The sequence below is a fragment of the Megalopta genalis genome, chromosome 1 (genome assembly GCF_051020955.1).
Source record: "Megalopta genalis isolate 19385.01 chromosome 1, iyMegGena1_principal, whole genome shotgun sequence".
NCBI classification, from domain to species: Eukaryota; Metazoa; Arthropoda; class Insecta; order Hymenoptera; family Halictidae; genus Megalopta; species Megalopta genalis.
The window spans coordinates 11,555,700-11,578,416 of record NC_135013.1 but is presented as its reverse complement, the minus strand read 5'-3'; the positions used below and the strand labels follow the sequence as shown (position 1 = coordinate 11,578,416).

Sequence of the window (22,717 nt, the reverse complement as noted above, 5' to 3'; positions counted from 1 at the left end):
CCTACAACACCTCTTCATTTTCAAATTATCACGATCTGCAACAAATTTCCGTTTCACGGGATTTTTATCTTTGAGATTTATTTCTTCGGCGAAGTATGTTTTTACCAACTAACCAATTTTTTATTGTACTCGTGCGACGACTCTATAAAATCTGTTTCTCTTTGTTTCCTCTTTAGCAACGATGGTTTTTTTCACCAGTGTGCATGAATAAATAATTATTATTATTATATTTTTCCTGGGTACTTAACATATATTAGCATATATGCGGCATCCATAATCGACGACCTGTGGGTACGGGCGCCGCATATATGCGGCATCAAAATGAAGTGTATACAGAAGACGCGGATGTGTAATTTGTAGCAAAAATGATAAAAGAACGGATTCGCGGTGTGAGTGCAAAGATTGCGATGTTGGCCTTTGTATAGATCCTTGCTTTCAAATATATCACACAGAATTATATTATTAGTTTTTACATATTATTATCTTCTAATAATTTTCGTCTCGTTATTAATTATATTAAACATTTAATCGTCAGGCTTTGTAATTATATAAATACCTATGTTACCTATAATTTTGTAAGTCTTTTTAAATGAAAAATGTAAATATACTTGTTACATTGGAGCAACGATTGTTTTATTCGGCACAGTTATTATTTAACACTTGGAACAACATATATACAGAAACCACGCGCACTGTGCATATTTCTGGAACGAGTTTCAGTTTAGTGACGGTACTTCGGCGGATGGAGCTATCGTAGCGAAAGGGTTAAAGGACCAGGTTGTCCACGGAGAATGAAGATTTATTGCTTCGGCTACGAAATTTCGGTGGTCGATGCTGAGTCAAATTGTGAATTAGGAATTCGGCTTTAGGAACGCTATCTCGATAGATCGGTACTTTACAGAGACTTTCGCGTGCGCATCCGCTGCTACGCAGTTGCTCGCTCGTTACGTGAATGCAAATGCAGCCAGGTGCACTCGGTTTTTTGTCTGGGTCGCGCACGTGTCGCTTTTGATCGCCGCGCGGATCTTCCATTGCTTTTCTAGATCGGCGACAGGATTTTCCAGCTGGCCTTGACACTGCCTTGCTGAATCAGCAGTCGCAATCGGTTTTAACACTATTTTGATCATTTTTATTTCAAATATAATGCCGCCTTATCTGAAATATCATTTGTGAACTTTCAGAACTTCATCTTCTCTTGTGGTCAAAACATGAGTCGAGAATCACCGACTTCGCAAATGCTTTTCTCGATTACTGTGCATGACACAACGAATCCAAGAAGACATAGTAAAGGAATATTAACTCTATCTCGTGAAATTTTTTCAGAATTTTGAACCACTCGTTAAGGGGAGAAAAAAGTTATTTTTTTGGAATGCTTCAGACTTCTGTCATCCGCAAGAAGAATACGAGGTGTACTTTACAATAATTTTTCTCGATAACCATATGGAATACTCGAACGATTCCAAAAGTACGCAATAAAGTAACATTACCTCTATCTCGTCGATTTTTTTCGAAATTTTAAACGATCAATTAGCGGTGAATAGGCATTATTTTGCGAAGAAGAAATCGCAGTTGGTCGTGCGGAGAGACTAGCGAGCCGCAATCGTAGGAAGAAAGGCTGATTATTTATTAGTCTTCGAACCGATGCTTATGTAATTGCTTGCGGCCGGTCACGTGACCGGCTCGTAAACATGGAACACGTGGAGATCGATGCTCATTGCGCTCGGCGAACAATGCAGCCGCGAACACGCCATTACTCGGTCGGCGCTCGTCCTCCTTGTATCGGCACGAGGAACAGCCCGGAGGCCATAACGGCGCGAACTATCGGCGTTGATTTTTCGAAAAGAAAACTAAACATTCGCCTAGCTGCCACGCTAAGTTGCCCGTTTCCGCTCAGGATTCGAGTTACGTTCGCGTTACGTAACTTTTCGTTCGACGTTTTCTGCCGCTGGACGCTGTTGCTGCGGGCAATTAGCAACATTGCAGAATCCCCGGTGTTTAGGCGCACGGCTCCGTCGGTGGGACCGCGGAGTTTCGGAATCACGGGGTCCCATAATGATGCTGTTTTAAGCCCGATCGGCGCTCGCGAAGCGTTCTTCCCCTTGAAAAACTTCGCTTCTTTAGCAACCCCGGTTCTCGCGAAACTTTTACTTCGCCGGAATAAAGGTTGCCATAAAATGTAGGCAAGACTTCGCAAATTGCGAGTCCGCATCTCCTAGGATACAGCGGAAAGGATACTGTGAATAGCGTGTTACATCATTCCGCGTTTCGTGGACGCTGTGAGAACGTTCCGTGTCGCGGTGCCGGAGACTTCGACGCCTGGTAAGCGGCGATCCTTCGGACGCTTGTTATGAATGAAAGCTGGTTTCCGTGAAGCGATTATTCCTCCGGCGTCATAGACGCTCGAACCTTCCTTGCTCAACACTGTTAAACGCTCGGAGATTTATTAGCCTACCGGCTATCTCCATTTGCAATCGTAAACGTCCTGCGTACGACGTGCGAACAAAAGGCTCGTCGGTAAAAAAAAAAAATTAAAAATCTGGCCGTTTCAATTTTCGCTCGCGCTGACGCCACCGCTTGCGAGACGATCACCCCCGCCGTTCGCGCAGCTGAGCCGGGAACTAAAGACTACGAGAAATTTGAGGATTTTCACAAATAATCGAATCCAGCATATAAAACAAGGCGACCGATATCTCGTACCGACTATGATTACAGCAGATTATTATTTGCGAAGATTCGACCCGCTCAAATTGGAAGAGAAAATACGATTATTCGAGCCTTGCGGTTCGTTTTTATAGTTACCGATTCTCAACAACTATAAAAATGAGACGAATCTCTGTCGAATCGTGGCATGTGTCCGAATTGCCTTCGAATCGTGTCACATGACCTCCGAATTGCCTTCGAATCATGTAAAGTGGCCTCTGAATTGCCTTCAAATCGTGTCACATGATCTCCGAATTGCCTTCGAATCGTGTAAAGTGGCCTCTGAATTGCCTTCGAATCATGTCACGCGGCCTCCGAATTGCCTTCGAATCATGTCACATGATCTCCGAATTGCCTTCGAATCGTGTAAAGTGGCCTCTGAATTGCCTTCGAATCATGTCACGCGGCCTCCGAATTGCCTTCGAATCATGTAAAGTGGCCTCCGAATTGCCTTCGAATCGTGTCACATGATCTCCGAATTGCCTTCGAATCGTGTCACATGATCTCCGAATTGCCTTCGAATCGTGTAAAGTAGCCTCCGAATTGCCTTCGAATCGTATCACATGACCTCCGACTTGCCTTCGAATCGTGTCACGAGGCTTCCGAATTGCCTCCGAGTCGTGGCAAAAAAGTAGAAACAAAAAGTTAAGTCATCGTTTTTATTCTAGCATTACTATGATTCATATAAACGTACACCAGCATGCTGGCCGTTACCGTTTTTTACCGACTGCTCCGAGTTTCTATAAAAACGAGCCGCGAGGCTCGAAGAATCGCGACTTGATTTTCTCAGATCTGCCGGTCACAATTCCGATCTCCGAATATTTCTAAGAAAAATTACTGTGAGAAATTACTTGCAGTTGCCATCCCACGTTGTTGACATAATCTCAACATTGCCGATTATTTGATTCGACCGCTCGTAAATATCCTTCCCTCGCGGAAACCGGCGGATTCCGGGCGAATTGTATTTTATAGACGCGAGAGGATCGTTCCCGGCGTAGCCTGGGGACAGTTTAACGACGGCCGTCCGGGCAAAAACGATCTGAAAAGAGACACGGGCTGCCGCGGCGAGCGACCGGCGATCGGTATCGGCTAACGGGAACACGGTAATTTCTCTGCCGTGGGAAGAGCAGGGGTGGGGATCGGATATTTTTTTCGTTTATTGTTAGAGCAGAAACGGCCGCGATCGGACGGACGTATCCGTAACGAAGCTAGACCGACGGCCGAAAAAACGAGACGCCATCCACCGGCGAACGGTTATCGAAATAACTCGCGGCGTCGTCTCGACAAGTAGCCGCCGCGGAGAAGAAACAGTCTGCTGGCCGATCAAAGAAGCGCAACGTGCCGACGCGTAGTTATTAATGGTGGCACACATGCTGCTCACCGGCGACCATAGTCGCCCGGCACCGAGCAGGTTCAGGTAATGACCTTAGCGGCAAAAACTGACGCGCGTAAACTGCCGTTCAAAGCCGATATGGCTCGCACGGCCGCGTCCTGTTCGCCGACCGGCGATTGTTACTCGATCGACGGCTCCTCTGCCTCGTGGCACGCCGAGCCGGGTCACCAGAGACCCTGATCGTCTTCCTGTCACGCGGCAATTGTTAGACACACGCGATTTCCCGGCTGCGAATCGCAGTTGATTCAAAAGCTGGTTGCAAGCCGAGATCGGCTTTTCATCGATATTTCTCTATTTTGTTGCTTGCAATTGTTCTTAAAACGTGTCTCGTACATTGTAATTGTTGCGATACATGTTGGAAAATGTTTCCTAATTTTTTTTAGTCAGAGAAAGCTTGGTCTACCTTGATTGCGAGGGTAGTCGTACACAAAAATCCATTTATGGTCCATTTTACACCAACCGATTGCTTGTAAGTATTCTGAAAAAATATGTAATACATTGTAGCTCGTGTTGTACACATTTGTAAATTTTCTCAAATTTTTTTCAATTTTTTCGAATTTTTTCGGCTCTGAAAATCCCAATCAATCCTGATCGAGCATGTAGTCACGTATAAAAAATAAGTTTTTAGTCGATTGTACCATATTCGATTGTTCGTAAGAATTCTGAAAAAATATCTAACACATTGTAGCTCGTGTTGTACACATTTGTAAATTTTTTCGAATTTTTTCGGCTCTGAAAATCCCAATCAATCCTGATCGAGCATGTAGTCACGTATAAAAAATAAGTTTTTGGACGATTGTACCATATTCGATTGTTCGTAAGAATTCTGAAAAAATATCTAACACATTGTAGCTCGTGTTGTACACATTTGTAAATTTGTTCGAATTTTTTCGGCTCTGAAAATCCCAATCAATCCTGATCGAGCATGTAGTCACGTATAAAAAATAAGTTTTTAGTCGATTGTACCACATTCGATTGTTCGTAAGAATTCTGAAAAAATATCTAACACATTGTAGCTCGTGTTGTACACATTTGTAAATTTTTTCGAATTTTTTCGGCTCTGAAAATCCCAATCAATCCTGATCGAGCATGTAGTCACGTATAAAAAATAAGTTTTTGGACGATTGTACCATATTCGATTGGTCGTAAGAATTCTGAAAAAATATCTGGTACATGTTGTAGCTAATTAACTTTACGGTCAGATATTCCGGCGGTAAGAACGAAGAAAATTCGGGAAAATTGTGATTCCCGGAGAGGTTCGAAGCGAACAACGCGCTCTAAACCGTAAAAACCCGTGAAAGCGGGTTTCCGTTTCCCCGGCGTGGCGCACTTTCGAAAATCTCGTTTCGGACGGATACGTTGTCGCATATTTTTCGTGCGAAAATCGGCGAGTGTGACGTGCGAAAGTCGGCCGAGTTTCGCTAGGCACGATCGAAGTGTATCGAATATTTCCTGGAGCTTTCCGTTTGGTCGTGGTCGACTTCCGAGTCGGTCGTCGTTTCATCATTTTTATTGGCGATCGATCGGAATGGTACTCGGTCGTGGCAGCATAATCGATCCGTTATCGATCCGGTCACTTTCCGCGGAACTATAACACGGCTTTAAAATTCCTATCGGATCGAATGCGAGCTTTTACGACGGACACGCGACTTGTTTCGCAGCTCTCTTAACGATTCCCTCCGACGCGACCGTCGAAATTGACGCGAACACCATTTTCAGAACAGTTCGAATCATTTATTATACTTATGCGTGAGTCACTCGATGGATTATCACCCGTGACTCCCGGCTGCGAACCCGCGGACTCTCCGTGTGCAGAAATCATGCGACCGTGCGATTGCATGAAGGTCACACGCACGGAACACAGAGGCGATCGAGACCGTATCGTTGACGCAAAACGAGAGTCTGACGTCTGCGCTCGATCGAACGATGCTCGATTCGTTGGTGCAACGATTGCGCTTCAACCATTGTGTAGAAAATATTTACTAGGCAATAGACTTTATTTCAAAAATAGCGCTCCGAAAGATTGCCGAGAACCCCCCCTTACTTTGTAAGCAATTTCCTCGATAATTATAAGAGATATCCGCGTAAAATTAAAAAGCACGTAAATAAAGGAACTTTAACTCCACCCTGTCAATTTTTTTCAAAATTTTGGACCTTCCATTAAAGAGAAAAAAATGACGTTTTGCGAAGTCTCACATTTCTTTCTCTCGCAAGCAGAATCTAGTGCAATATTGCACACAAAGTGCAATATTGTTAGAACATCGTTTGTAAAACTGTTTATAACGAACTTATAATGATGGAAAAGGAAACTTTCGCAAGATTGCAACGAAATGAAATAGTTCATTGCCATAGTCGCTAGCTTTTAGAATGCTCGATGGAATAAGACTCGAATGTTCATTGCGAGCCGTTTCTACTTACCGCAAGTACGAATGCGTGCGCGGCAGATAAATTCGTCTTTGTCTTGCAACAATCGCGATTGTATATTAACATATTCGCAGTTCGCCGAGCCATACATAGGAGCGATTTTAATGATGAATGCCACGCGAGTTTTTAATGATCACGGTCACCGAGACATTCCATTTCGTCCGGCTGCATTTCCTTCAACGATCGGCGCTGGTAAACAATCTCCGATTATTCCGAGATTCTGGGTCGAATTGGACCGATGGGTCAACGTTATGTTAACCCTTTGCACTCGAAGCCATTTCAACCGTAAATCTAAAATAACTTTTCTGACTTTACATTTTACATGATAAAGTGCATTTTATGCACATGAAATTGAGTCTTGCGATGGCTCGTATAATAGTTACACTTTTAACAATTTTTTAAAATTGTTAACGCTTAGCGCTCCAAAGGCTCCGCTACGGAGACATTTGTCATTTGTTCCGTAACTCCGAAGGCTCCGCTGCGGAGCCAAATGTTGTTAGCATACGTTACCGTCGGCGTTAGCAATTGTTGTCTATAGTTAAAATGTGCTAAGTCTGTACCATTACGATTAAACCATTTTTTGACCTTTTCTATAGTTAGCAACATGGAGAAAAATAAATATTACGATGAGAATTTAGAGCCGAGTGATACCGAAGACGTATTTGATTTTGAAGAGTTAAAAGACATTGTGGAAGACAATGTTGGTTGTGATCCTGACACTTCGAGTAGTAGTAGCGAAATTATACTACCAAAGAGACGAAGAATGAGAATTATTGAAAGCGAAAGCGAAGATTCGTTACAAGACTTGGATGAACGGCGCGATGTTACGGAAGAATTACATATTCCAGATAGAATACCTTTTAGCGTATTGCCACAGGTCGTTGGACCACAAGTTCCTACAAACATCGAACAGCCGATACAATATTTTAAATTATTTTTCACGGACGAATCGGTAAATGAAATTATAAAGGAAACCAACAATTACACAGAAAATGTTCTAAACTCGAAAGAAATATCTAGCAACTCTATTTGGCAAAGTGAATACTGTGACACTTGTCCAAGTAAACCCAGAATGCACATGGGAGATTGTTACCAAAGATATCGCACCATGGTGAATTACAAAATTTAAAATTTATCTTTTATTTACAATAGGAAAATGTATATTTATAAAATAAATAAAATCAAATGCATTCGCAAGGACGTGTAATCTTTTCCGCTCAAAATAAGACTTCCTTTATCTCAGGCGCTCCGCTCCAAAAATGTGCCAGAGTTGCTGGTAGGCAGTACTCCAGAAACGCACGAAGAGCTAAGGGCTAAACTTTGTTAATATAAAAATTATCTTGAATCATCTTGAACATGAATTAACAATTTTAGCGGTGCCTCAGAGTCGCCACTCGAGTGGAAATAGTTAATTGCCGCAACGGTTCCAATTGTCGCCGAAAAGAGTCGACGCGTCGGCAGTGTCATCGACACCGGTGCGTTTCAGTAGAATCATCGGTTACCCAACGCCGTTAATAACCGCTAACGAATCCGAATCGGCGTTAATTGCGAAAGCGCGCGTCCGACGCAGCCGGGGTCCTTGACGCCGAGTCATTTGCACCTCGTGTATGTAAGTCAGTAACGCGTACCGTTCGGTGGTGGTTCGCGCTCTCGTTGCAATCGCGCGAGCGTAAATTATTACGCGAGGCCGATGTTAATGGCATCGTGCTGGAACATAAACATTGAGACGTCGGATAGAACGGAGCGTTTACGGGCAAAATTAATAGACGACGCGGAGAACAGCAGAGACATACGAAACTCCTTATTTAGCTTCCGTTTCTTGCAATCAACCGAGACAAGTTTATACTATCCGCGAAGATCCGTGTTCTATTCAAAACGAATCAATGAAGTTACAGGCGTTTATCTCTCCGCGACGATACAAGATGCATCGACACCGGATCAATCGATTACAATTTTAATCGGATGATTGTTGAAAACGATCGAAGGCGTTAATCGTCGAAAAGTCGATTAACCCCTTGCATCGCGATTTCTTTCACGCCGGCATTGAATTAACGCTTTCCGTTAATTAACATCGTTTTCATAATTTCTCCGATTGAATAAAACAATTCTCACTTTTTTTTTACGCTTTCGTTTACTGACATTCCTAAAATTTGATAGCAGATGAATCAAACTTTATTTTTGATTTACTAGTACTGAATCACGAAATCTGGATATATGGAAAAATATCCACGATGAAAAATATATATAAAAAATATATATGAAAAATATAAACGAAAAATGATAAAAATGATAAAAATATATATGAAAAATATATAACGAAATATGGAATGTTCACTGGATACGAAGTATTCATCGTTATAGTGCAAGGCATTAAAAACAAAGCAATAATTAAATAAATAAATAAATAATAACCAAACAATTACCGTGCTGTATTAACCTTTTGATAGGCAATGGGAACTAAGCTTCCCGTTCACTTTCAGTGCGCATACGCACACTAAGCACAAATATTCGCACCGTTGAAATTGAAATTCCCACCTGCCATCTTGAAAATTCATATTGTGTCCATGAAAGGGTTAATACGGTTTAGCTCAAAGTTCGCGTGCGTGTCATCCGAGTGCTAAAAGCGATTGGAAGACTCGGATACGAGGCGTCCGGTGCGAATGCGTTAACAACGCTTCAAAGTATTTCTCCGTCCGTCCGTGTTTCAACGTAAGCGCAGCCACGAATTAGGCTGCTCTCGCAAGTGGACCGCATTAGCATACAACACCGCGATGCTTCGCATTACCATTTTAATTATCCCCGACTGTGTTACGACGGGCAGAAGACGCGGTTCGTAAGACGGTTCGTTTTGCAGAAACGATTACGTCCGCTTGGCAGAAAGAAACGACTACGGAGAAATTGCGAGGGATCATCGGGTTCGACGAATCGCAGGGGAGGTATAGCTCGTTCCACGAGAGGATGTTTACCTCTCGAAAGCGTCAGCTGAAGGAGCAGATAACCGGCGACGGATGGCGGAGGCAGCGGCCGCTCGGGATGCACAACAGGCTCAAAGCCGGGAATGCTCGGCCGGGGTCAATAAACGCCGGGATCCTTGCTCGGCTGGCAAGGTCGCCGCCAAGGTAAAAAATCAGCCGTGTCTCTCCGTCTCGCCTTCCTCTCTCATCCTTGCGGAGAACTGGCCGACGCTGAAGAGGCATCCTTCGCGGAGAACCAGTCCTCCGCCTCCCCCTTCTCCCTAACTTCGACGCTGGGACCTTACTTTTATTCCGAACCTTTGAACCCAACATCCTTGCACTGTCATTTGGAACACGGGTCTGTTCGATGCGACTCGAAGAACGCTACTCGTGGATGGGTTTTTTAATGTCGAAGACGTTGGCGCAACGACTGAGCGTGTCGAAGTGTCGACGGGTGTCTGATTTTTCTACTGAACCGTCGACAGCGCGTGGAAATGTGTTCTTCGAGAAGTACGATTTCTTCTGTGTCAATATGATCGTGTCAAGGTTAATGTTACCTTCTGTTAGGTTGCTTAATGTCGTTTTTCGTAGGAAAATGAAGAAGATTTTTCAATATCACTTCGTGATGCTCAGTTGGTTCTAGATCATTTTCAGACAATTTTTGATGAATCTAGAGTTTTGAAAGGGTTCTTTATTGGGAAACTGATTTAACCCTTTACAATTGAAGCGATCTTATAAGATTTAGAGCATTTTATGCATATGAAATAGTCTTGCTCTTAACAGTTCTTTAAACATAATGTAAAAATTATTTTATAACGTGATATAACAATCTTTAATGGTGCCTCGAAGTCAACATTCGTGTGCAAAGGGTTAATAAATTTTACGCGAGGAACGAAATTACTTATCGAACAACCTAATAGATTCTTTGATCAGATGCAATTAATTTTAAAGTGATTTTTAGGGAAAATATGTCTGGTAATAATAGCTGGGATCTAAGAAACCATCTTGAAGAAAAGAAGGACTAATTAATGAATATCAGTTCAAAGAAGTTAATATATAGTAGACCTTAACTATCAACCACGCCATAAGCTCAAAAACGTCATAAAATTCAAATATTTTACATAACGAAATTAAAATTGAAAAGTTAAACATCATCACACAGATTACTCTGTCAACATTCTTACATTTTGGAATCTTAATCAAATTAGGAAGACGCGATAGATTAACGTAAAAGCTAATTATTAAATCTGAGCAAATAATTTGCAAATAATTCACAAGCTTTTTTAAATCCCACGATACTTAACGTATTTACCATGAATAATTTTCTGAGGAAAAATTTACCCAAACTATCGAAGGTATCGTTTCACCTGCAAGCGCCACTAAATTAGCAAACAGGGCACGTCGACCAATATTGTCATTCGTGTTTTTCCGGCGATGATCCAGAGAACGTTGATCCAAAGGATTGGCAACGCGATGACCGCGACACGATCGGTAATCTTCGGGAAATCGCGATTTTGGCGCGAGCGTCTGGACACGCAGCCAAGCTGTCGCTCGGCCGGGACGCCTGGCGCCGGTGAAACTGGACTGATTAGGAAATGCTCCCGCGTAATTAGACGGGGCGAGTTTAAGCGATGGCGAGCACACGCGACCGCGGATGCGCCCTGGGTGCCAATCGACCGGAGGAGAAAATCGGCGGCGTACACGCCCGCGCGTTCGCCCGTGCATGGGCGACGAACCCGCCCGCACGTGTGGAGATCATAGTCGGCGATAGCGTTCGACGATTTCACTATCAGTTGAAAACTCGAGGTCCCTGGCGTTCCTCGAGTGCCTACCATTTACCCGTTCGATGAACTTTCTACGAGAAATGCAAGGCTTACCAGCTAGAAACCGAGAAATTAGGCTAGAAGTTGATAGTCGAGTGTATCTTGACAGTAATGTTTGCTTTATGGATGTGAAAGGGTTAAGAAATGCGAGCCACGCCCACTTGGAGCATTTTGGACGAAGAAAGTGAAACGAATGGTTTTTATTTAAGGCGTCGATCAGGTTTCAAAGATGATTGGGTTCTTGTAGATCATTTTAAACGAGGAATAGCTATAGGTTGTTCTAATTGGCATCGCTTGACTTCGTCTAAACGAAGAGCTACGAAGCCACGCCCACTTGGAGCATTTTGGATGAAGAAAGTGAAACGAATGGCTTTTAAGACTTCGATCAAGTTTCAAAGATCATTGGGTTCTTGTAGATCATTTCAAACGAGGAAGAGCTAGAGATTGTTCTAATTAGCGCCGCTTGACTTCGTCTAAACGAAGAGCTACGAAGCCACGCCCTCTGGAGTATTTTAGACGAAGAAAGTGAAACGAATGGTTTTTATTTAAGACTTCGATCAGGTTTCTAAGATGATTGGGTTCTTGTAGATCATTTTAAACGAGAGCAAGAGCTAGAGATTGTTCTAATTAGAACCGCTTAACTTCGTCTAAACGAAGAGCTACGAAGCCACGCCCACTTGGAGCATTTTAGATAAACAGACAGGGAAATAATACTTGATCAAGTGTCTGGTTCAAGTTTCGAAGATGTTTTTCTATATCATCGAGCATAAGCATAATCCCGCAGAATATTGTCTCGAATTCGTTGAAATTGTAAGCAAGAAAGCCACGCCCACTTAAGGCGGTCAAGTCGAACGGAACAAGACGAACGATCTTCCGTCAAGACTTTGACATAATGTAAACTGCCTCGGCTTCTTCTAAACGACTTTATATCACTCGTTCGACTAAATTAGTCTGTGGAACATTGTCCCGAGTTCGTTTGATCGAAGAGCATCGATGTCACGCACACTTCGAAAATTCTAGGTAAACGGATCAAGGTGAACAGCCTCTTTCGAAGACTCTGACAAAAAGTAAAATGGTTTAGCTTCCTCTAAATCGTTTCACGTCAATCACACGAACAGATTGCGCTATGGGACACGGTCATGACTCCGCCTGAACGAAGCGCGCCGATGCCACGCCTACTCGAGTCATTCTAGGCGAGCAGAGCAAGGTAAACAGCCTCTCTCGAAGATCCTGACAGGAAATAAAGTGGATTAGGGTTCTCTATATCGCTTTACGTCAATCGTACGAACAGATTGCCCTATGGGACACAATCCTCCCAAGCGAATAGCAAGAAAGCCACGCCCCCTCGGGAATTCTAATGAGCGAAGCAAGGTGAAGAGTCTTTCGCAAAGATTCAAGAACTACAATGGTTCCAGGAAATAAATAGAATAACACATCGAACGCCAGGTTTTCCAAGAACCAGTCGGTTGCCTGACATTTTTAGCGGTGAATCGAAACGACAATGTTCATCGTCTGCGATATTCGGCCTCAAAAACCGGGAATAAATAGCGAAGCCGGCCGCGAGATCGGCTCGATCCTCTAAAATTAACGGAACACCCTAGCCTCTGCTTCCTTGACCTTTAACGCGGAACAGTTATAATACACGCGAGTGCTGCCGCCGTACGCACACCAACGCGGCCGGTGTTCCTCAAACGCTGGAAAACACGTCTGGCGCAGCGTGTCCTCCATCGAGGTCGGCCTTGAGGAAGGTCGGACCTTGTCTGTACGCGGCAAGGAAATGAGGGAACCGAAACGAAAAAAAGAAAGAAGGAAAAAGGTGGCCGGGCACGCTGCTGGCACCGCGTAAGCATTGCCGGTTGATGTTGATACACGGTCAACACGGAAATCTAGACGCTGTGCATGAAAATACAGGTTTCGAAACGCTGTCCGTTTATTCATCGATTGCGCTGTCGAGCGTTTCACGTAACCGATCGTACGATCCGTTCTCCCGACGACTGACTCTATTCGCCAGTCGAATTATTGATGATATCGGCAAGTGTCGCGAACACGAGGCGGACAACATTTCTCACGTGCTCGCACACGTTCGGAAGATGTTTACGCTCCGTGGACAAATAGATCGATCGGCCTCCGCTTCTGAATGAAAAGCGTCGCGGACAAACCGTGTACACGGCCAGTCGCGGGAAGCCGATTAGGCGAAACCGCGCGTCTTGTTACGCCCGACAGGTTTCAAACGCGAGATCATGAAAATAGGGCTTCCACGTTTCGCAACTGAAATGAAAAGCTAACGATTCTTTTTTATATTGGTTTGACAGAATACGGATAAATCGGCGAATCGAAATCGCGAAATGCAACTGCATTCTATTAACCCTTTGCACTCGAAGCTGTTTTAACTGTAAATACAGGGTGTCCCGAAAATATCTCGCAATCCTGAAATGGGAGATTCCTGAGGTCATTTGGAACAACTTTTTCTTTAGCGAAAATGCAATCCGCGGCTTCCTTTACGAGTTATTAACGAAAAACACTGACAAATGAGAGGCGAGCTCGGCTGGCGTGAGGTGGCCCAGTCAACGAGCGCACGGAGCCCAGTTCCGCTCACTGACTCGGCCGGCTCGCGCCAGCTGAACTGGGATTCGACCGCCCGACCGCTGGCGCCGTTGGCTCGGCCGCCTCGACCGCTGGCGCCGTTGGCTCGGCCGCCTCGACCGCTGGCGCCGTTGGCTCGGCCGCCTCGACCGCTGGCGCCGTTAGCTCGGTTGCCTCGTGCCAGCTGAGCTCGCCTCTCATTGGTCATTGTTTTTCGTTAATAACTCGTAAACGAAGCCGCGAATTGCATTTTCGCTAAGGAAAAAGTTGCTTCAACTGTCCTCACGAATCGCCTACTTTCGGATTGCGAGACAATTTTAGGACATCCTGTGTAAAATCATTTTTCTCACTTATAGTATTTTTTATTTTATATGATAAAATGCCTTTTATGTGCGTGTGACTCTTGGCACTCGCACGACAGTTACACTCGTAACAATACTTTAAATCTAAACTTTGTTAATATAAGAATTATCTTAAAACGTGATGTAACAAATTTTAGTGGTGTCTCTGAGTCACCACTCGAGCGCAAAGGCTTAAGAGACATCTCTTGGACATGATTCTTCTAACGGTACCATGGCGGAACCGGAAAATAGGATCGCGATACGAACAAGTTGGTCGCGGTAAAAATGTGGCAATTTTTTCGAATTCGTTTTTGCCGGAGGTACTTCCGTCGAAATGATAGGATTCCCGATGCTCACGCGCGTCTCTGAGAATTCCGGCGATCCAGGGATCGACGGATGATGCAGCGAGCCCGGCACGGTCGAGCGTGTCCATGGGTAATTATTTTCTTGCGGATCGGGCCCGGATCGTTGGACGTAATAAGCGGAGAAACTTCTCCGCGGTCGGGACAATAGTTCGCGCTAAATATAGGTAGCGCGTGCGCGAGCGTTACGCGTCTTTGTATTACGGTCGTCCGTCTTCGTCTGCTACGTTCGCGGAGCGACATCGCCGACACCGTGAAACGCGCCGAGAAGACGACGGATCGCCGACAACGAAGAACAAGAAGAAGAAGCGTAAGAAGAGGAAACGGGTTTTCGAGTTTCTTGCTCTGGTGCTCGCGTCTCGTCCGACGTCTTGTCGCGATGACGACGACGATCTCGAGGATAATGATGATGATGGCTCGCTTCCTCGCTCGCTCGCTCGCTCGTTCGCTCGCTCGCTCTGCTCTGCTCCGCGGGCCCTCGCATCTATCGCCCGATATACCCGCTAGTCTAGCCAATTACCACCTGCAGCCAGAGATAGATTATGGCTCCCATTACGTCTGGCTATATTTAACGCCGGCTATATTCGTGGCCTATACGCGGCCAGTAGTCATCAGCTGTATGTAGATCTCGGCCTGCTGCCGACATCCTTCCTTTGCTTCTTTTGGATCTCCTCGATCCGAACGCGCCGCGCGCGTCGCGTCACCGGTTCGAGAGCGACGGTTTTCATTAGACCAGCTAGGTCAACTACAGCGGTTTCGCCTAATCGCATCGTACTGTCAACGGTTTGGGAAAGTACTGGGAAATTACCCTCGGCGCACCATTCATCGTGGATTAAAGCACCATTTTTGGAGATATTTGTAATTCTTGAGCAATTGATCTACAGTGCTCTACAGGAAATCGTACGGCGATTTGAGAAGGTTTGAAGAAGGTTTGAAGAAGGAACGAGCCCAGGATTGTCCAAATTATACATGTCATATTTTTAGATTCAAATTAGACACGATGTTGGAGCCATTGTCGCGGAATTGTCACTTTATTTGATCAATGACGGATCTTAGAACAACTGCCTTCTCGGCTTCAGTGTTTCCATAAATGAATCCACGTTTCTGTAAATTAAGGCTTCGAGGTTTCATGCGAAATAAAAATTGTCTTCATCGATTGTAAGAAACGTAAGCTAAATAGCTGGCTCTTCCTTTCTTCGATAACTTTAACCCTTAGCACTCCGCGCGTTTCTCGAGTACTGCCTGCCAGCAACTTCGGCACATTTTTTAGGCGGAGCGCCTGAGATAAAGGAAGCCTTATTTTGAGCGGAAAAGATTACACGTCCTTGTAAATATATATGAATAAAAATATACATTAAATATAAAAATATACATTTTCCTATTGTAAATAAAAGATAAATTTTTAATTTTGTAATTCACCATGGTGCGATATCTTTGGTAACAATCTCCCATGTGCATTCTGGGTTTACTTGGGCAAGTGTCACAGTATTCGCTTTGCCAAATAGAATTACTAAATATTTCTTTCGAGTTTAGAACATTTTCTGCGTAATTGTTGGTTTCCTTTATAATTTCATTTACCGATTCGTCCGTGAAAAATAATTGAAAATATTGTATCGGCTGTTCAATATTTGTAGGAACTTGTGGTCCAACGACCTGTCGCAATACGCTAAAAGGTATTCTATCTGGAATATGTAATTCTTCCGTAACATCACGCCGTTCACCCAAGTCTTGTAACGAATCTTCGCTTTCACTTTCAATAATTCTCATTCTTCGTCTCTTTGGTAGTATAATTTCGCTACTACTACTCGAAGTGTCAGAATCACAACCAACATTGTCTTCCACGATGTCTTTCAACTCTTCAAAATCAAATACGTCTTCGGTATCACTCGGCTCTAAATTCTCATCGTAATATTTATTTTTCTCCATGTTGCTAACCATAGGAAAGGTCAACAAATGATTTAATCGTAACGGTACAGACTTAGCACGTTTTAACTACAGATAATAATTGCTAACGCCGACGATAACGTGTGCTAAAAACATTTGGCTCCGCAGCGGAGCCTTCGGAGTTACGGAACAAATGACAAATGTCTCCGTAGCGGAGCCTTTGGAGCGCTAAGGGTTAACACGTTCCGTGCCACGTGTACCATCGATGGTACACGCTTGCATGTTTACTTAGTGAACTGAACAAATTGTTTACAAGAAATTTAGAACCGAAGAATCAATTTCCACCGCAAGAATGGGCGTTGATAAGTTTTTGTTACGTTGTTATGTGTACGAGAATTAATAATTGCACGTAATACATCAAGTTTTAGTAAAATATCAAAGTGTGAAGATTCGAGTAAAAAAAGCTCGGCACGGAACGTGTTAATAAGATGAAAATAATGCATTGACACTTCTAACTTCTATTCATGTACAACCTAGACCCAGTGGTATACATACATGTAAATAAATAATAAATAATAGGCAGTTCGTTCTCAACGCGACGAATCCAACAGGTCCAGTCATCCAAGTGTTGGCGGTAAGCAAAAGATTAAGAATGCACCGAAGGATGTCTAATTACCCTGGGATAATTCTCGAGAGTTTGGTCGGTGGAGCGGTTTCAACCGAGCCGTTAGCTTCGGGCGCGGTCGTTTTCGAGTACGAGGTAGGCAAATGATGGGAACCGCGGTGAAGGGCGGTGCACGCGAATCGAAATCGGCGATCGGAGCGAAGGAACGGGAGCATCGAGTTCCGGGCCGCGTACCAATTCCTCTCGGACCTCGAGATCGCGGGTAATTCTCGAGAGCTGGGTCGCCGGAGTAAATCGAGCGGTCTAACTCGCGGCGCCAGGCAATTTTCACGTGCGTCCGGGTAATTTCCTCGTAAGAGTCGGCTCGCCGAGAGGCCGCTTAGAAACGCGGAGCGCCGGCGCCAGTTCCTCATCCTTTTCCTTTTCGTTCCGCTCGTTTTGCTCGCGCGCCAAGGCATGCAGTTTACCATCTATTCCCGGAGAACCGGAGCCGGACCAGGTTGGACGATACCAACGAGCTTCTTCTGACTACCTGTTCGTCGTCTTCGCGTCTTCTCCGTCTTTCGCTCTAGCTCGAGAGCCGAGAGTCGGGGCCTCTCCGTCGCATCTCCCGGAGTATAGAAATAACCGACGGTAATTATAGTGAGTCGGCGGTACCGATACCGTGCCATTTGATAAGATAATCACCGAGTGTCCTCGGCATCCTCCCTGGGATACCTCGGATCCTGCGCGGCGCCAACCGATTTCATCCGACGCGAATCGCGATCTCTCATCGCTGCCATTGATTTTCACCGTTAGCAAGGCGCCACCGGTTTCTTCTTCGTCTGGCACGCTCGCCGGAATAGAGGAACAAGAACATTCCCCGTTCGAGAACGTTGCCGCGATTCGAAGATACCGATGTCTGCCGATTTCCTGCGAGCTCGCGACTGGAAGCCTCGCGCTGCAAAAAAGGCGTCTTCTTTGGGCTCCGTTTCGTACAGGAATCGGCGCCAAGATTTATGATACGACGATTAGACCGAATCGTTGCGCGTTTGTAAAATGCAACGGGGATATACATTTATGTCATTTTTACGTCCAGAAATAGTTAACTCGATTTACTGTGCCCTAGTTTAGATCTTATCGCATTAAATCTGGAACTACCAAATAAGTCAAAATGGTTACTGACTTTTTCTTTTACGATTGCTGATATTGTAAAAATATTTCTGTGAGAAATATCTTATTACACACGCGTGAACTAAATTGTTAGACGTACGGTAAATTGTCCCTAATTGACCTTCGGCTTGGGAACAAAAATGGATAATTTGAGAAAAGGAGCTACGATTATTCGAGCCTTGTGGCTCGTTTTTATAATTGTTGACAATCGGTTGACCATTTTCGTGTACAAATTGAGGGTCAATTAGGGAGAATTTACTGTCTATCATAATCAATTTTATTATCATTTTTTATTATTATCATAATGAAAATCATACGAAGTCTCAATAAATCCTATCTCGCGAAATTCTTCTCTTACTTTCGCTAAATTAAATATAAAAATGCATGTTCTCGCGTGAAGATCGAGTATCTGGTGATTGCAACGATCTCACAAATTATGAGTGAAGTGCGGATTTACGTGCAAAGTCGACACGTTCCGTCTAAATCTCAGAGAACAATAATTGCGCCGAGTGAGTCCAAAGAATTTTAGTAACCGAGCATCGAGAAGAGTCGAGAAGAGGAAACGATCAAGCATAGAACATTTCATAGAAAAAGGAGAGTTCTAAGGCCACGTGGGGACAAGCCTAGCCGTGATAATAGCACGGAGAAGTCGAAGATTCGCGGAATCGTGTCTCATCGGCGTAAATGAATTCCGCAACGCGATGCCGTTGGAACACGCTTTCGTCGACGCGAACGGCGCGGCGTAATCCTCTAAAATTGTCTGTGCAGGTAATTATCGTTCCCGGTTTTCGTCAACACCGATAATCGCGGAACACGTTCCTAACGAGGATCGTCGTCGCGATTCCGCGGAAATATTTTCCATCGAGCGAGGCCGAATTCTTCTGCGAAGACGATTCGCATCCGCGTCTCTCTCTCTCTCTCTCTCTTGCGCGCGCGAAAGCCAACGACCATAACGGTCGGCATCACGATGCAACGTAAATAGAATCGTTTGCAACTTAAGCACTCGAAAATCTACCGCGTACGACAGCTCTCGTGGCTGCTACGCGCAGAATACTTATCGTTTGTTCGACGGAGCAGCTGCGCGCGTTTGAACGTGGTCAAGTTCGGCACGAAACTCTTAGGCAAACATCCACAATGGCGGTGCTATAAATAGAGTGCCGTAACGTTTACATAGACCACATTGTCGTGAAACCTAATAGCAACCCAGATTCCTCGGGAGGCTCGCGTTTTTTTTTTACGAAAAATATGTATTACTGACGGAGTTGCTGAATCGTGGAAAAATTTCGCAACGCTGTTCGTCTGGATCGGACGAATAACAAGAAGAACGATGCTCGTTGACGTCATTGCGAAATTAACATATTATCAAGACCAGAGAGCGGATGAAAGGAACCGCCTCGGTATCGGGAGGACCGATTTTAGTAGATTGCGCAATTTTTTAGCAACTTTAGTCGCTAAGTTACACTGCGAAATCGAAGAGCTTTTTAGTAGCAATATTCGATGCGACCATAAATCGTTCCAGAATGTCAAGATTAATTACGCGGATCCCTGAACTGTTCGACTAATATTATTTTAGATCGTTTAATTCGGGAGATTTCACTGTGTACGATAAATTCTCTCGGATTGTCCCTCAGCTTGCAAACAAAAATGGAAAATTTGGGAGGAGCAGATACGATTATTCGAGCCTCGCGGCTCGTTTTTATAGTTGTTGATAACCGACAACTATAAAAATCGTGTCTCCTCTTCCCGAATTGTCCATTTTTGTTTACAAGCTGAGGGACAATTCGTAAGAATTTACTGCAGTCTAGAAGAATTTCTTGCGAGGATCTGGAAGGATTACGCACGTAAAAAACGCAGGTTTTACGTCATAGAAGTCGGACTTCTCGGATTCTATAAACAGACGACGAAATTATTCAAGATAGTGGCGATTGTATCATCGAGTAACATACTGACTGAACCGTCACCCTAGATGATGCAACAAAACGAAAATAATTTAACCAACCAAACCAAAACTGCAGAATTATTATTCCTTTTTTAATTAGACCTATTTTTTAATCCTACAAACCGTAATCTTCAGTTCGGACGAAGATATGATAACGAAATGGGCGCGCGTAAGATCAACCGATAGCGATCAAAGCTGCCGCAATGAAAGACGAGAAAGACGAATGTCCATAGAAAACTCTTGGTTGCATTGTTGCGCCCTAAACGGGGGATCCGCAGCCTTTTAAATCGCGAGGCTCGGCTTCCTGCTTCCCGATGGCGAGCCAGGGCGCCATGTTTTTTCCGTCAGCGACCATAAAGCCGACATGATCCTTCGAAAGGACGTAACGTCGCGCGCGAGTAATCGGCATCGGCGATCATCGATTGGACGTCGAACCGCTTCCTGCGTCATCGGAAAAACTGTCGCCGCTCCTTACTTTTCTTCTTCTTCTTCTTCTTTGTCCGCGCCGCTTGTTCTCGCTGCATGAATTATTGATGGAGATTTATCGAAGCCGCGGAGACCGGCGCAACGGATTTGGATCGTCTTCGAGGGTTTCTTCGGCCGAGCACGTTTCTTTCTGCGGCCAGCGTGCTCCATGTCGATGATTCCACGGACCGATCGTTTCTTACGAGTGGCCGCCGCCACTTATTTCCCGACCAGGCCCCCGGACTCATGTTCATGGAAGATTCGCGGAACCCGGACTGGAAAAATGCGTGCTATTTCTAGTCGACAACCGCATCCTCGACGCCGACCGTTCGGTAAAAACAAGCCCGATACGCGGCTTTCTTGTCCTGTCCCGGGAAACCGCTTCTTCCATTTGCTTCTCGATACCGTAAGAATCCTATGGGGATATTTTTAATCGGCCAAGTCGGATAAATTGCGTCAACGATCCGCGGATACATTTTCCGAAGCGTCGACAGAGTGAGAAACGAGCTGCTGAATTTCGTCGAATTCTTTCAAATTGTTGTAGTTTGGAAAAGTGACAGAACTTTTTCATTTAATATATTACATATAATATATTAATTCATATAATTCATATAATATATTACATTTTATAATATATAATTTTTATAAAATTATATATTATTATTTTATTATTATATATTTATTAATTTATTATTACATATATTATTATATTATTATTATTATATATTATTATTATTTTATTTATTATTATATATTTATTATTTTATTATTATATATATTATTATATTATTATTTTATATATATATTATACATATATATTATTTTATATAAAATAATATATTTTATAATATATTACTATTTGAAAAAAGTTCTCGCATTATAAGCTCGAATGAGAACAGATATAAAGGAATCCTTGAGATCGAAAGTTTTAATTCAACTACGATTAATAATATCTACAGATAAAAGTTTTTCTATACCAGATATTTTATTTAGTAAAATAAAAATAGTATTAAATAATTCTTCTGGTTATAAACCGAAAATGATAACATTGTTAAATAAATCCGTGCGTGTAATAATTCAGTGGTTTAATTATTTTATACAGTGACTTTTTTAAATAAACGTTCTAAAAGAATCTGTTCCCATGGAACGTTTAATGTACATATTCTAACAAATCTATTTTATTGGAACATTTATCCAAAGAGTGCCACTTCACGGCGAATGCAATTCTTCGTTAAGAGATTCTCTATGTAGCAAAACAAGTCGCTAAAGTTGAAACAAATCGCTCTGCATTTTGTCACGACTTTCTTGTCTCTGTAACAGCGAGACCCCCTATTTTCTTATTCGCTTCCCATCGGTATGTACACATTCTCAAAAGGATGAATAATTCACGATAACGTTCGCGTTCATAATTTACGAGAATTAAAGACAACGCGATAAACGAGGGATCCGTCGTAATTCTCGTTCAAGCGGAAACAAACACATTAGCGGATATTTACCTGGATTAAAAATAGTTGGTGGACACGTTCGACGATTATCGCAATGTTTACGATAATATTATGCCGACGCGGGCAGCGCGCGAGTAACGCGTCACCTAAATCGCGTCGGGCGAGAGTCGCACGACCGTCAAATCGACGGACGTTGGTTGTGTCCCTCCTTGTTTCGCCAGTAGAAAATAAGGAGAATTTATCCTCGTCTTCGACTAGAAAAACAAGGAAAGACGACCGACGTCCGTTCTTTTTTTTCGATGCTCGTGCGACTCTGGCCATAAATTGCACGAAACTTCCCAGCGTTTCCTTTTGTTCGTTTTATTTATCGCGTTGCATCTCGCGACGGCGGATTACAAAGATCGCGACAATCTCGTAATCGCGGAGACGTTTTATCTGAGAGCTCGTCTCGGGAACTGTTTGCAGTGTGATTGAACCTTTTGTTGTGCGTTAACGAACGAACGTCTTGGGAACAGTGCTTTGAATTTCACTTGGCACGAAAAAAGAAACCGTTTCGATGTTAAAAAAGCCTTTTCTATCCAAGAATAGTAATTCCTATAGTAGTATTATTAGGTTGGAAACTATGAA

General features: G+C 43.6%; 1 protein-coding gene across 1 annotated transcript in view; it reads right to left on the bottom strand.

Annotated features, from left to right (window-relative positions):
* Positions 1-22,717, bottom strand: part of Best2 (bestrophin family protein) — a 118,252-nt gene that overhangs the window by 21,436 nt on the left and 74,099 nt on the right. The gene's annotated exons all lie outside the window — the stretch shown is intronic.